General features: G+C 41.4%; 1 protein-coding gene across 1 annotated transcript in view; it reads left to right on the top strand.

The window, feature by feature from the left end:
- Slc35f1 (solute carrier family 35 member F1) overlaps positions 1 to 12,067 on the top strand; it is a 431,065-nt gene that overhangs the window by 115,981 nt on the left and 303,017 nt on the right. The window lies entirely within an intron of this gene.

Here is a 12,067-nt window from a genome sequence, read left to right as displayed (position 1 = left end):
GACTGGATTTTTAGCTGATGTGATGAGCTCACTCCAAGGCCCATGTGGGGACCTTGAAGCCTGTCCGGGTGCCAGCTTTCTGTGTATATGACATTCTTGGGGGATTTTTGGAGGCTGGACAGTAGCCTTTAAACATTGATCTGCAGTGTGAGAATCACAAGGTCAGATGGGGTGAGATCTCATCATTTCTATGTTGCTTAAATTTCCCCCAGAGGACACAATTCTGCACCAAGGGAAACCACAATATTTTCAATCCAGCCAAATCAATAGAGACTTTACTAAAGCATCTTTAATTCACATATTTTTTTTTTGCTTGTTTTCTTCTGTAATAAGAAAGCACACATCTCCCATTCAGGACCCACTACGCCTTTTGTGAAGCCAGGCTCACGAATAGAAGAAATGCAGCCAGGAAACCAGGCTAGAATAGTTGCTTACAATAGGAAAAGGTTATGGAAACTGCTTTTGATTTATGTGATGTCTAACAAGCCTCCTTGACTGATATTTCCCCTCATTGAATAGACTCATTTTATTATTTTGTCATTCTTTAGTTATAGCTTGGTGTTTTGGCTCTATGGAAAACCCATCTAATTCATGTGGGTCAAAGTGAAGTTGAAGGACATTAGCTTGTTTTTCTACTTCCATAGTGAGAATGTGTAGGCATTCGATACATTGTGAGTCCAAATAGTTTAATTAGGCACCGGAAGTATGCTTCATCCTGTGCTGGCTGTTATCCAAATCCAGAATAAGAGTGATGCAGATGTACAGAAGCATTACAGAATAATCTAAGTCTGTGATTGCTTCACAGTGAAGAAAAGACCAGCATTTGAGTCAGGCTCAGGCTTGGACTGAGGTTTACTAGCCAAGTTCACTAAGGTTTAAGAAAATTGGTTGGTCCAAGCTTCATTTTTCTCCCATGTCAAATGGTCACGCTAATACATCCCTTAAAGGCACATAATCAGGGCAGCATAAAACACTGTAGCTAAAGCACCCAGTCACAGTGAACACTTGGTGCATGGGATCCATTGTTATGGGGATCCAGAAAAGTGCACAGGGCTCTCCAGATTCAGAGAGCACTGTCCTTAGGGACTGGAGAAGATGAGGAAGAGTTCTTCCTGAGAATTAAGCTGGGCTTCTAATAGTCTATGAGACATCATGAGAGGGCAGAAATCCATAAAAGCTGCTGGCATCTGCTCAAAGGCAAAGGGCACATGGAAGGTGAGACTTGGTAAACAGAAACCAAGTGCTGGGAGGAGATCATAGAATTCAGATCTGAGACTCAAACTCACACTTGTCCCTTCTTATGCAACTTCCTTAAACCAAGTTGACCCCCGGTGCCTTCCTTGTATGGGAGGCGTTCATGTCAGAAAGCAGTGTCACTTTTCTCGTGGGCTAGGACTTCTGGAGCAGAAGTTAGAGCTTCAGCTAAGCGCTCACGATCAAAGCTGCTGTTGTCCTCTTGGAATCAGGGACACGAATCTGTAGGAAGCAAAAGTGGGGATGGGTGCACACACACCATAGATCAAGCATACAGTGTTGCAGTTTCAGTGCACAGAGACTATGAACAATCCAGAAGGCCTTCTCAGAACCTTAGTGCCACTGTCCTCTGTAGGGGCTTGTCCTGACAGGCACATGCAGGTTGGGAACTAGGCATGCTGCAGTTCTGGCTGGCAAAAGGAGCCAACATCAGAGTGGACTTGTGTCTGCTGCCCCTCTCCATGCTCTTCTGTCCCTCATCCTTTTCATTTCTCTCCTGGGTCCTGCCCCTGCTCGCCTCCCTCCATGTTTTCATAGGAGTAGTTTTCTAATCTCGCAGCTTTTAAATTTGAGTTTTTATATTCTGAATTCAACCTTTAAGAGTCAATCTACACAAAAGTCTTTATTTTCCATCAAGAAAGAATTATATCATAATTCTAAATTATTTTAGGATACTTTCTCCACCCATTACCCCACCATTCTCCGCCAGAGTGAAAATTTCTTTAGGGCAAGAATTTTCCTAGCAAGTAATTGTGTTTAACACTTTTCTGAGAAATAGCTGAAGCCTCTCAGGGTACCACAAACTGCTAAGAAGCACTGCTATTTGCCCAATGGATTTGTATATATCATCTTGGAAGATAATTAACAAAACTCATCCAATTTTCTTGAGCTGACTTAAAAAATAACTTATCAAATATGAATAATCACAACAGCTTTTTGAAATATACTGATTTCCAAAGAATGCCTTCTTTCTCCAATATTCTTGTTTAATGGGTCTTGCTTCTAGATAATCCATAGTGCCCCAACTAACTTCCACATCTTAGCTTTGGAATCAGTTTGCTGCATTTTTCGGAACTCAGGTCTTTAGAACATAAGCATAGTTTCTCCCAAAGGATGTTTTTAAGCCAACCAAAAGGAATCAGGCAGTCCCTGAAGCAGGTGTCCAGTTGTCTGTGTCATGTGTGCGCACATGTTTGCATATGCCTGATTGTGCATACAAGTGTGTGTTCATACAAGAGTGGTTGCACTGTTTACCATGCATATGGAGGTGAAAGGACAAACTGAGGTGTCTAATTCCTCAGGTACCTTCTGTCTTTTGTTTGACAAAAGGATTTCTTATTGGTTTGGCACTCTGCCAAATAGCCTATACTAACTGCCCAGGGGCCAACATGTCTCCAACTCCTCTCTTGTCCCTGCCGTCAATACAGGTGTAAGTCACCAAACCTAGCTTTTCTCCTGGGTTCTGAGGGTCAAACTCAGGTCCTCATGCTTTTACCACCAGGACCGTCTCTCCCGTCCTTCTATCTTGATTGAATATTTTCACAGTTATGGCATCTACTAAGTTTTATTCTGGGGTATGTGTATATTTTAATCTGTAGAATAAACAGCACATTGAATATTTACTGTTTCATGATAGATATAGGAAATATTTTTGAAAACATATACCATTATTTCCTGTAGAAATAATAACTAACTTAAAGAAAGGCTAAGAAAGTGGAATTTTGTGAGTACCTTATCCATTTAGAAATATTATTTTTCTAAGCTGGTTCATCTGCAAGAGTGGGAGAGGGGAAGATAGCTTGAGCTTGGTCTCTCTGCAAGTTCTTACTTTGGACACACCCTACTTTCTTAGATCAACCTTTTAGGGCCAAGTTGCAAATATTCTTTGTTGAAGAGCATGTTCTGGAGAATGACCCTAGTTCCAGGCTACTGTGTGCAGGAGATACCTGTCCCCTGCCTGGTCCTTCCTTTGCTTAATGCTTTATCAGTCAGAATATGATTCCTTGCTGGTGTCCTGGCTACTTCTTATTCCTGAAGCATTTGGGTTTTCTTGTTGGGAGGAGGCAGAATCTTTCCATCCTAGGCTAGCTTGAACTCACTTATAGCCCAAGCTGGCTTCAAACTTGCAGCAATCTTTTTTTTTTTTGAATCCTAATTAGAACGAGGTAAAGAAAGGAGCGATCCATTCTCTCTTCTTCTTCTTCTTCTTTTTTTTTTTTTGATTTTTGTTGAGCTCCTCATTTTCCTCTGTCCCTCTCCCTGCCTCTCCCCTCCTGGTCAACCCTCTCACAAGGTCCTCATGCTCCCAATTTACTCAGGAGATGTTGTTTTTTAATACTAATCTACTTGCAGCAATCTTACCCAAGGCTCTGAGTACTGAGATTGCAGGCATGGGCTACCCTTAATGGGTACTTTCCTCCCTTTACAGCATGCCCGTATAATGTCTACTGACCCCAGATCCCCACTTGCTCCACCAATAACAATGAGTGCCTCCATATCCAGTCCCCCTGTCAAGTTCCAAGACTGATTAACACATGGCTGAGTACTGACACAGGCTTGCCTGAAGTGTAGGAATCTCTGAAATCCCTTGTTTTTTATGTCCTAGGAATAGATCCGAAAAGACACTTGTTTCAAGAGCCAATGGAGATGAGGGAAAATGGACCCAGTTATCTTGTATAGACTCTAGAATGCATATAAACTGGTGCAATTCTGCATACATATTGTCCCTAGGTAGGCACAGAGTATGTTCAGTGACCACATTAGTAGTAAACCCCAGAGAATAGCCATGAGTCTGGAGGGAAGCCACAAGCAGGGTGTTGTATGCAGTGTGGGAATAATGAAGAAGCACATCCTAATCTGGGAGTATTTGCATGGTGTTCAATTCTCAAGAAAGGAACCAATGGCTAGGCAGTGGTGGTACACGCCTTTAATCTCAACATTGGGGAGGCAGAGGCAGGCAGATAGCTGTGAGTTCACGGCCAGCCTGGTCTACAAAAACTAGTTAGTTCCCTAGTTCTTTTTTTTTTTCTGTTTGAAATCTTTATTTATTTTTTCTTTTTTTTTATTGAGAAAAGGAAGAAAAAAAAAACAAGTTTCCACCTCCTCCCAGCCTCCCATTTCCCTCCCCCTCCTCCCACCCTTCTCCCCCTCCTCCCACCCTTCTCCCCCTCCTCCCACTCCTCTCCCCCTCCCTCTCCAGTCCAAAGAGCAGTCAGGGTTCCCTGCCCTGTGGTAAGTCCTAGGTCCTCCCCCCTCTGTCCATATCTAGGAAGGTGAACATCCAAACTGGCTAGGCTCCCACAAAGCCAGCACATTAAGTAGGATTAAAACCCCGTGCCATTGTCCTTGGCTTCTCATCAGCCCTCATTGTTTGCCATGTTCAGAGAGTCCAGTTTTATCCCATGCTTTTTCAGTCACAGTCCAGCTGGCCTTGGTGAGCTCCCAGTAGATCAGCTCCACTGTCTCAATGGGTGGGTGCACCCCTCGTGGTCCCGACTTCTTTGCTCATGTTCTCCCTCCTTCTGCTCCTCATTGGGACCTTGGGAGCTCAGTCCAGTGCTCCAGTGTGGGTCTCTGTCTCTATCTCCATCCATCACCAGATGAAGGTTCTATGATGATATGCAAGATATTCGTCAGTATTGCTATAGGCTAGGGTCATTTCCGGTTCCCTATCCTCAGCTGCCCAAGGAACTAACTGGGGACCTCGGCTTGGGTTCCTGGGAGCCACTCTAGGTTCAAGTCTCTTGCCAACCCTAAGGTGGCTCCCTTAACTAAGAATTGTGCTTCCGTGCTCCCCTATCATACCTTCCTTTATCCCAATCTTCCTTTTCCCCCAAGTTCCCCCCATCCTCCCCTTCTCCCTTTTCTCTCCCCATCTCCCCTTACCCCCATCCCACCCCACCCCCAAGATCCCAATTTTCTCCCCGGCAATTTTGTCTACTTCCCATAGCCAAGAGGATAACTATATGTTTTTCCTTTGGTTCAACTTCTTACTTAGCTTCTTTAGGTTCACCAATTGTAGACTCCGTGACCCTTATTTATGGCTAGAAACCAATCGGTTAGCGTGTTCCCTAGTTCTTGTCACACAGAGAAACCTTGTCTCGAAAAACCAAGAGAGTTGCGGGGAGGGAAAGATGAGAGAGAGGAGAACCAATGTATTTCTTTTTCCTCTTCCTCTTCTTCTTTTCCTCCTCCCTTTTCTTCCTTTCCCTTCCTCTTCCTTTTCTTCTTCTTCTCCTCCTCCTCCTTCTGCTTCTTCTTATTCCTCTTTCTTCTTTCTTCTTCTGTTTCAGAGTCCTAAGTGAACCAAGGTAAAAATACAGCTTCTTATTGTAGACTTTTGAGGGATGCTTAGCATAGTACTGTCTGTGTGATTAACTAATAAAATGCCCTGGAACTCACAGTAGGCCCACATGCCCTCTAGGCACCAGTCTTCAGTTTCTACTGACAGTGAGACTTAGTGGGTCGCAAAGCTCGGCTTCGAGTAGAGCGGGCTCTTCTACATAATAGCGGCTTGGCAATGGAGTGAGCTCACTCTCATTATGTTTCTGTCATTCATCTGTGGTGGATCTTTTGTGGCTCTTGTATTAAATAGCTCTGGGGTATTATTTCTGAGCTCTTATGTAAGCTCCTCTCATTAAATAGAGTGCTCCCCGTTAAGTTCCCTTTTAATTTTGTTTTCTAAGATCATCATAAGAGAGGGATTGGATTGCAGTGAGCACTTTTCATAGAAGAGTGAATGGCAGTTTGATGTAAGACCAAGTTTTTAACATGCATAAAATCAACGAGGCTTATCATTGCTTTAACGTTCACGATTTAAAGTCCTCTAGCATTTGCCCAAAGTGGCACAGCCACAGTTCATATGGTGTCTCAGAGTAGTCATTATCAGAACATGGGCTCTTTATGTGCAAAGAGTATCCAACCTATAACTACAGCACTTAGCAGCTGCACAAGCCCCTGATTTCTCTGAACATCCCTTACCACCTGGAAATGGTCAGAATAATTCCTACTTTATAGGGTTATTGTGAGAGTAAATGTTTGTTTCATTAAATAATACCAAAGCTTTCTGCATATTGACAATTATACACATTTTTATCTTTTTTATTACTGCTATTATTGAAGCTTCTTATAGGAATATGTTAAATATATTTTCCTATGAAAGAGAAAAGTCTTGCATTTGGGAACTGTGGCAGCTTGAATGTAATTGACCCCCGTAGCCCCATAAGGAGTGGCACTATTAGGAGGTATGGTTTTGTTGGAGTGGATGTGGTCTTACTGGAGAAAGTGTGGCACTGTGGGAGTGGGCTTTGAGGTTTCATATACTCAGGATACTGCCCAGTATATCATCGTGTGTCAGCTGACTTCCTGATACCTGCAAGATGTATCAGTCTCAGCTCCAGCACCACCTCTGATTGCATGCCGCCATGTTCCCTACCATGATGATAATTGACTGAACCTCTGAAGCTGTAAGTAAGACCCCCTCAATTAAATGTTTTCTTTATAAGAGTTGCCATTGTCATGGAATCTCCTCACAGCAATAAAAACCCAAACTAAGACAGAAGCCATCACAGGAGTCTAGAAATGAGATGGTATAGGGACATTTCATATTTAGTGATAAGAAACACACTACCGGAAGTCCTATGTTCTACTGCTGGTCCCACAGAGCTGGTGAACTGAAAGAGAACATTCTCCACATTCACATCGTGAGAGCCTTCTAGGCACACTGGATAGACTAACCTTCATTGTCTGTCAACTGAACAGCTTTGAGGACACTACAATTTACATGTCATGATGGAACTCCTTTGCTTTGTGGCAATAGTTCTTGATGGACTGTTTCCATGGACTTAAACAATCTGAAATAAAATGAGCACTCTATTGAATGGGTTTGCTCAAAAACCACAGGAGCTATTGTTTCCACACATCTTTCGCCTTGCCCTGAAAAGCAATGGTTTTAAACTTTGCAGGTGTACATTTATAACAGCTTCCAAAATGACAAGCTAAGTCATATTGCTTCCAGTAATGGATTTGAACAAATACTGATTGATATCAAAATTAATATACTGAATGTGGAAAAATATTTTAAGTTCATATTTTATCTATATATGCACTGTGTTTTGCTTGCTATGTTATTTTCCAGACCAAATAATGAAGTTTATTTGAGTGTGGTTATTGAATACATCTACTGTATAGCTATAAAGAAGAATAACAAAATCAAAGCCAAAAAAAAGTCAAAACAAAATTAAACAAAAAGTTCACAAGAATAACATTGGATTTGTTTTGTGTTGCTTAATCACTCTTGGGCATAGGGCCTGCCCTGGGTTTTGTTGATATACTCAATGATAGACACTCCAATGGAGAAGACCAAGTTTCTCGGTGCCAGCAGCTAGCAATTTCAAATAGCTTATTGTTTAGGGGTGAGGCTCCATGTCTACATCGTCCTCTCAGTGCTGGGACACCATACAGCTTGAATCTATGCAGGTTTTATGTCTACTGCCATAGTTTCTGGGAGTTCATGTATGTCTTAATCCTGTTGTGTCTGGAAGACATTTTCCTTGGAATCATCTATAACCTCTGACTTTTACACTCCTTCTGCTTCTTCCTCCATATCAATCCACTAGTTTTGAAGGGAGGGCTTTAGAGGACTGAGTGTGCCATAATCTCTCACTCTGCAGATTGCTCAGTTGGGGGTCTCTGTGCTAATTCCCATCTACAGCAAGAAGCTTTTGTGATGCCAGCTGAACGAGGCACTGATCTTTGATAACAGTATGTCACTGGGAGCTAAGTGGTGTGTTTTTATTTTTGTTCTTAACAGGTTTCTGTTTCTTGGTTTGTTTTTGTTTTTTGAAGAGAATAAGACAAAGTAGAGAGAGATAGACAGGTAGATAGAGATAGAAATAGATAGATAGATAGATAGATAGATAGAGATAGATAGGAAAAGTTAATTAGATAGAAAAGTTGTAGTGGAAATGGGAGAAGTTGGAAGAGGGGGATATGGTAGAATCGATTGTATAAAATGCTTTTAATTAAAAAAGAATAAGTTAGTATATATATCAATATTTGAAACAAGTTAAAGGATTTTTTCTACTTTGCATAAATGTGTTCTGTTACCACCATCAGAAGAAAATTGGCGCCCTCCACACGATGACATGTTCTTGGTGAGTCCTTGAAAATTGGAGAAGTGGGAAGAGAGACAGAGAAACCTGGAAATAATTCACATATTTGCTGTTAGTGTTTAGGGATACATAACCCTTATATGTTTGCTTCCAGTAGCTTACACTCCGTTTCAGCATATGTAATGCATTAGATCATCCTGACCTTCTGTCCTTACCCCATTTCAGACTGAACCCCTCAGGCAATGTTAGTGGGAAAATGTAGGTCTATTTTTATATAATAGTTGGACTACAGTGATATTCGATTAAATTACTATTTGTGTTTGGCATTTTTTAAAAAATAATACTCTCATCCCATTTGTGCTGTGCCCTTTATCACAATAGAAAAATTCACCTATTCCCCTCCCCATGAGTATTTTTGTTTTAAAGCATTACACAAATACCACAGCATTTGAAACAATTGCAAAGTCCGGAACCTGTTACATTTTAAGATGTAGTGAAAACAGATATGTTATTTCTTTCTTTTAAAGACTTGTTATGGTACTTATATTGCTGCTCCATTTCTTTGAGATGTAGTTGGGACGTGGAATTTTGCACCTATTATAAAGGACTAACATTAAACATCGACCCCATCCTATACGCAGTACAGGTTGTGTGACACCTGCACACGGTCAGCTGGTTCATATGTTGGATTGACTGCTCGTTAAGTGCCAAGTGTGATAAGTTTATCTGATGGAGGTTTGGCATGGTATCCAGCTTCCAAAAGTATACTAAATGATTGGAAAATAATGAAAATATCACAAAGCAAACATTTAGAATTTGAGTGCTTGATGGGGTGGAAGGGTGAAGCCCAGGGACTCGTGTGATGAAGAACTTGTCCAGGTGAGTACTGGGAATTACATTAGGATAGACTTGAGGGGAGAAGTATTGTGGAAGGCCTTTAAAATTAACCGGTATATTGACTGGAGGAAATGGGAAGTAGGAACTCACATATACTTCTATAGGCACAAAAGGAAGTTTGTTATGAGGATGAATTTGAATTCAAAACTAAAATGTTTTGAGGGTACAAGACAAGGGCCTGGAGACTAGTAGAACAGAAGGATTGCTACTGGGTCCTAGACACAGACTGAGGGAAAAGACAACAAAGAGATACTTTGAGATAAGTGGTGATCCCAGAGGAACTGAGTATTGAAGCTCATGTGTTAATTTTGGTCCAAACTGTGATCTGAGCAGCAAAGAGGGGGAGAAGCAGGTGAGAGAAAAAAATAAAGGAGGGAGAGAGGAAGAGTGGGAGGAAGAAAAAGTTGTCTAGATCTCTAAAGTGGTGAGTTTAAACCCTACCCAGCATCAACCCCTGTCACATTTAATTGATCCAAGTAAGTCATAAAGCTGGCTCAGAAATGGTGGGTTGGGTTAGGGCAGGATTGCTAAAACCATATTGGAATACGAAAGATTTGTGGCATTAGAACATGGTCAGATTTTTATTATAGAGCCTTATGACTAAAAGCATCAAATGGATGTAGAGGGAAAGAAAAAATGTAGACAGGAAGCACTAGGACTAATCAGAGCACTCAGAAGAGTTTCAGTTACTTTTCCTGTTGCTATGGAAAAATAACAAAAGCAACTTCAGGAAGGAAGGATAGAAAGGTGGAAGGATGGAAGGGAGGAAGGAAAGAAGGAAGGAAGGAAAGAAGGAAGGAAGGAATGAAAGAAGGAAGGAAGAAGGGATGTGTGTTTATTTTGCTCTGTTGGAAGGTACAATCCATCATGGGATGCAAGTCATGGCTTCAGGATCCTGAGGGAGCTGTTGGCCTGGCACTGATAGCCAGGAAGTGGAGGGAAATAAATGTGGGTGCTTAGCTCTCTTTCTCTATTTTATGAAGCTTTGGACACAAGCCCAGGGGAAGTACTCTTAGGGTAAGTCTCCTCATCTCAATTTGGTTAGTCATGATAATCTCTTGCAGGCATGACCCAAGTCTAATAAAAATGTAAATAATCCATCACAGGTGTACTTGCAGGCTTGTTTGCTAAGTGATTCTAGATCTTGTCAAATTGATAATCAATATTAGCCACTACAGTAACCTAATCTGAGAGAAGAAACTGGAAAGTGTCAATGAAGGTAACCAAAGAGGATGAACAAGTATAGACAGCCCCAACCCTATTAAGATGACAATGACTGGAAATTAATTTGTGTAGATAAGATTTTGGTTTAGCAAGTAGGAAAGTGATGATATTCATCAACATGAGAATACTGGAGAAGCATCTGTTGTTGAAAAGGGAGTTGGCAGAAGATTGGAAGTGAGGGCTTAAATTGAGCACTTGCTAGAGACTAGAAGTTATGGATGCGAGTGACCCGTGGATGCTGGAAATAGTTAAGACATTGGCTACTCCTATAGGGAATCCAGGTTTGCTTCCCAGAACTCACCTGGTGGCTCACGACTATCTCTATTTGGGTGATTTGATGCCTTCTTCTGGCCTCTACTAGCACAAGGCACACATATGGTACACAGACATATATGCAGACAGAACACCCATATACATTAAACATAATGTAAATTGGGGGAGAGAGAGAGAGAGAGAGAGAGAGAGAGAGAGAGAGAGAGAATGATGTGCATGTAGCCTACTATTTAGAAGGCGCTCTGTATAATTTCTTTGCTTAATGTAAGGATACATTTTAGTTAACAATTTCTGAAGATCAAAATACAGTCTCTCCAGAGACAGTGAACATAACTGATCAAGTTTCTGGGGACAATGCAAAATAAAAATGGTGAGTCCCCTGACTCAAAGATCAGGAAAGAGTTCAACACAGTGGCAATAAAGAATTAAGGCAAACTGAGAGCCTTCTTGATGGTGGGATCCCGGGTGACTTCCCCTGACATGTGCTCATGCTACTGACCTGGCAACGGCAAACCATCTGAGAACTGAGCAGAAAGCAATCTCTGAGTGTGACTTTGGGTAGTTCTTCGGTATCTTTTTCCTTCTTCCCTTTCTTCAGTCACACATATAAATAGCTAAGATAACGAAGATGATGAATGCAGAAGAAGCCCCAGGTGCGGAAAGGGATCGGAAGCATGATCTATGTAAGGGCTGACCCCCACTATTCATCTGTGCCAATTTAAATGGGAAACTTGATGTCTCTGGCCTCAAGCACTATATCATGATGTCACTCTGCAGAAGCTGTGGGAGTGTCCTAGTGATACTAATATTAGAACTATCGTCTTAAGCACAGTATTCCCAAAACCCTCTATTTCCTTCAATCTAGCCAAATGTCGATTTCTTTGTGTTGGTAGCTTTTTGAAGACCATTTTCAGAGCAACGAGAATAAGAAACAAATTTTCAGATAAGATTGAGTTAGCTCTATTTACCCCACGAGTCGTATCTTCTGTAGCTCAATTTCTATGGAAGAATCAAAAATTCCCATTAATTTAAAAGATTTTACCTTAGAGTAACTTTTGGCATACCAAGGAATCGGGCACTAGAAGTAATTGTATTCAGACTTCAGACCTTAATGCTGAAATGAATTTAGACTTGTGTGTCTGTCAGTTATAATCTTTTCATTTTATAAGTGAAAACTCTTGAGACCAGAGTTAGACTTGTCCAAGCCCAGTCAGCTTGTCAGGGACGAGTTGTAAGGGTTCAGGGACCATTCCTGCTGCATCCACACATCCTTGTTTCTAGCCCATCCTGAAAAACAGCTTCTTGTT

The sequence above is a fragment of the Microtus oregoni genome, unplaced genomic scaffold (genome assembly GCF_018167655.1).
Source record: "Microtus oregoni isolate MIOR12 unplaced genomic scaffold, Mior012 000006F_ref0000085, whole genome shotgun sequence".
In the NCBI taxonomy this organism is placed as follows: Eukaryota; Metazoa; Chordata; class Mammalia; order Rodentia; family Cricetidae; genus Microtus; species Microtus oregoni.
This window is presented reverse-complemented; position numbering and strand designations above follow the sequence as displayed.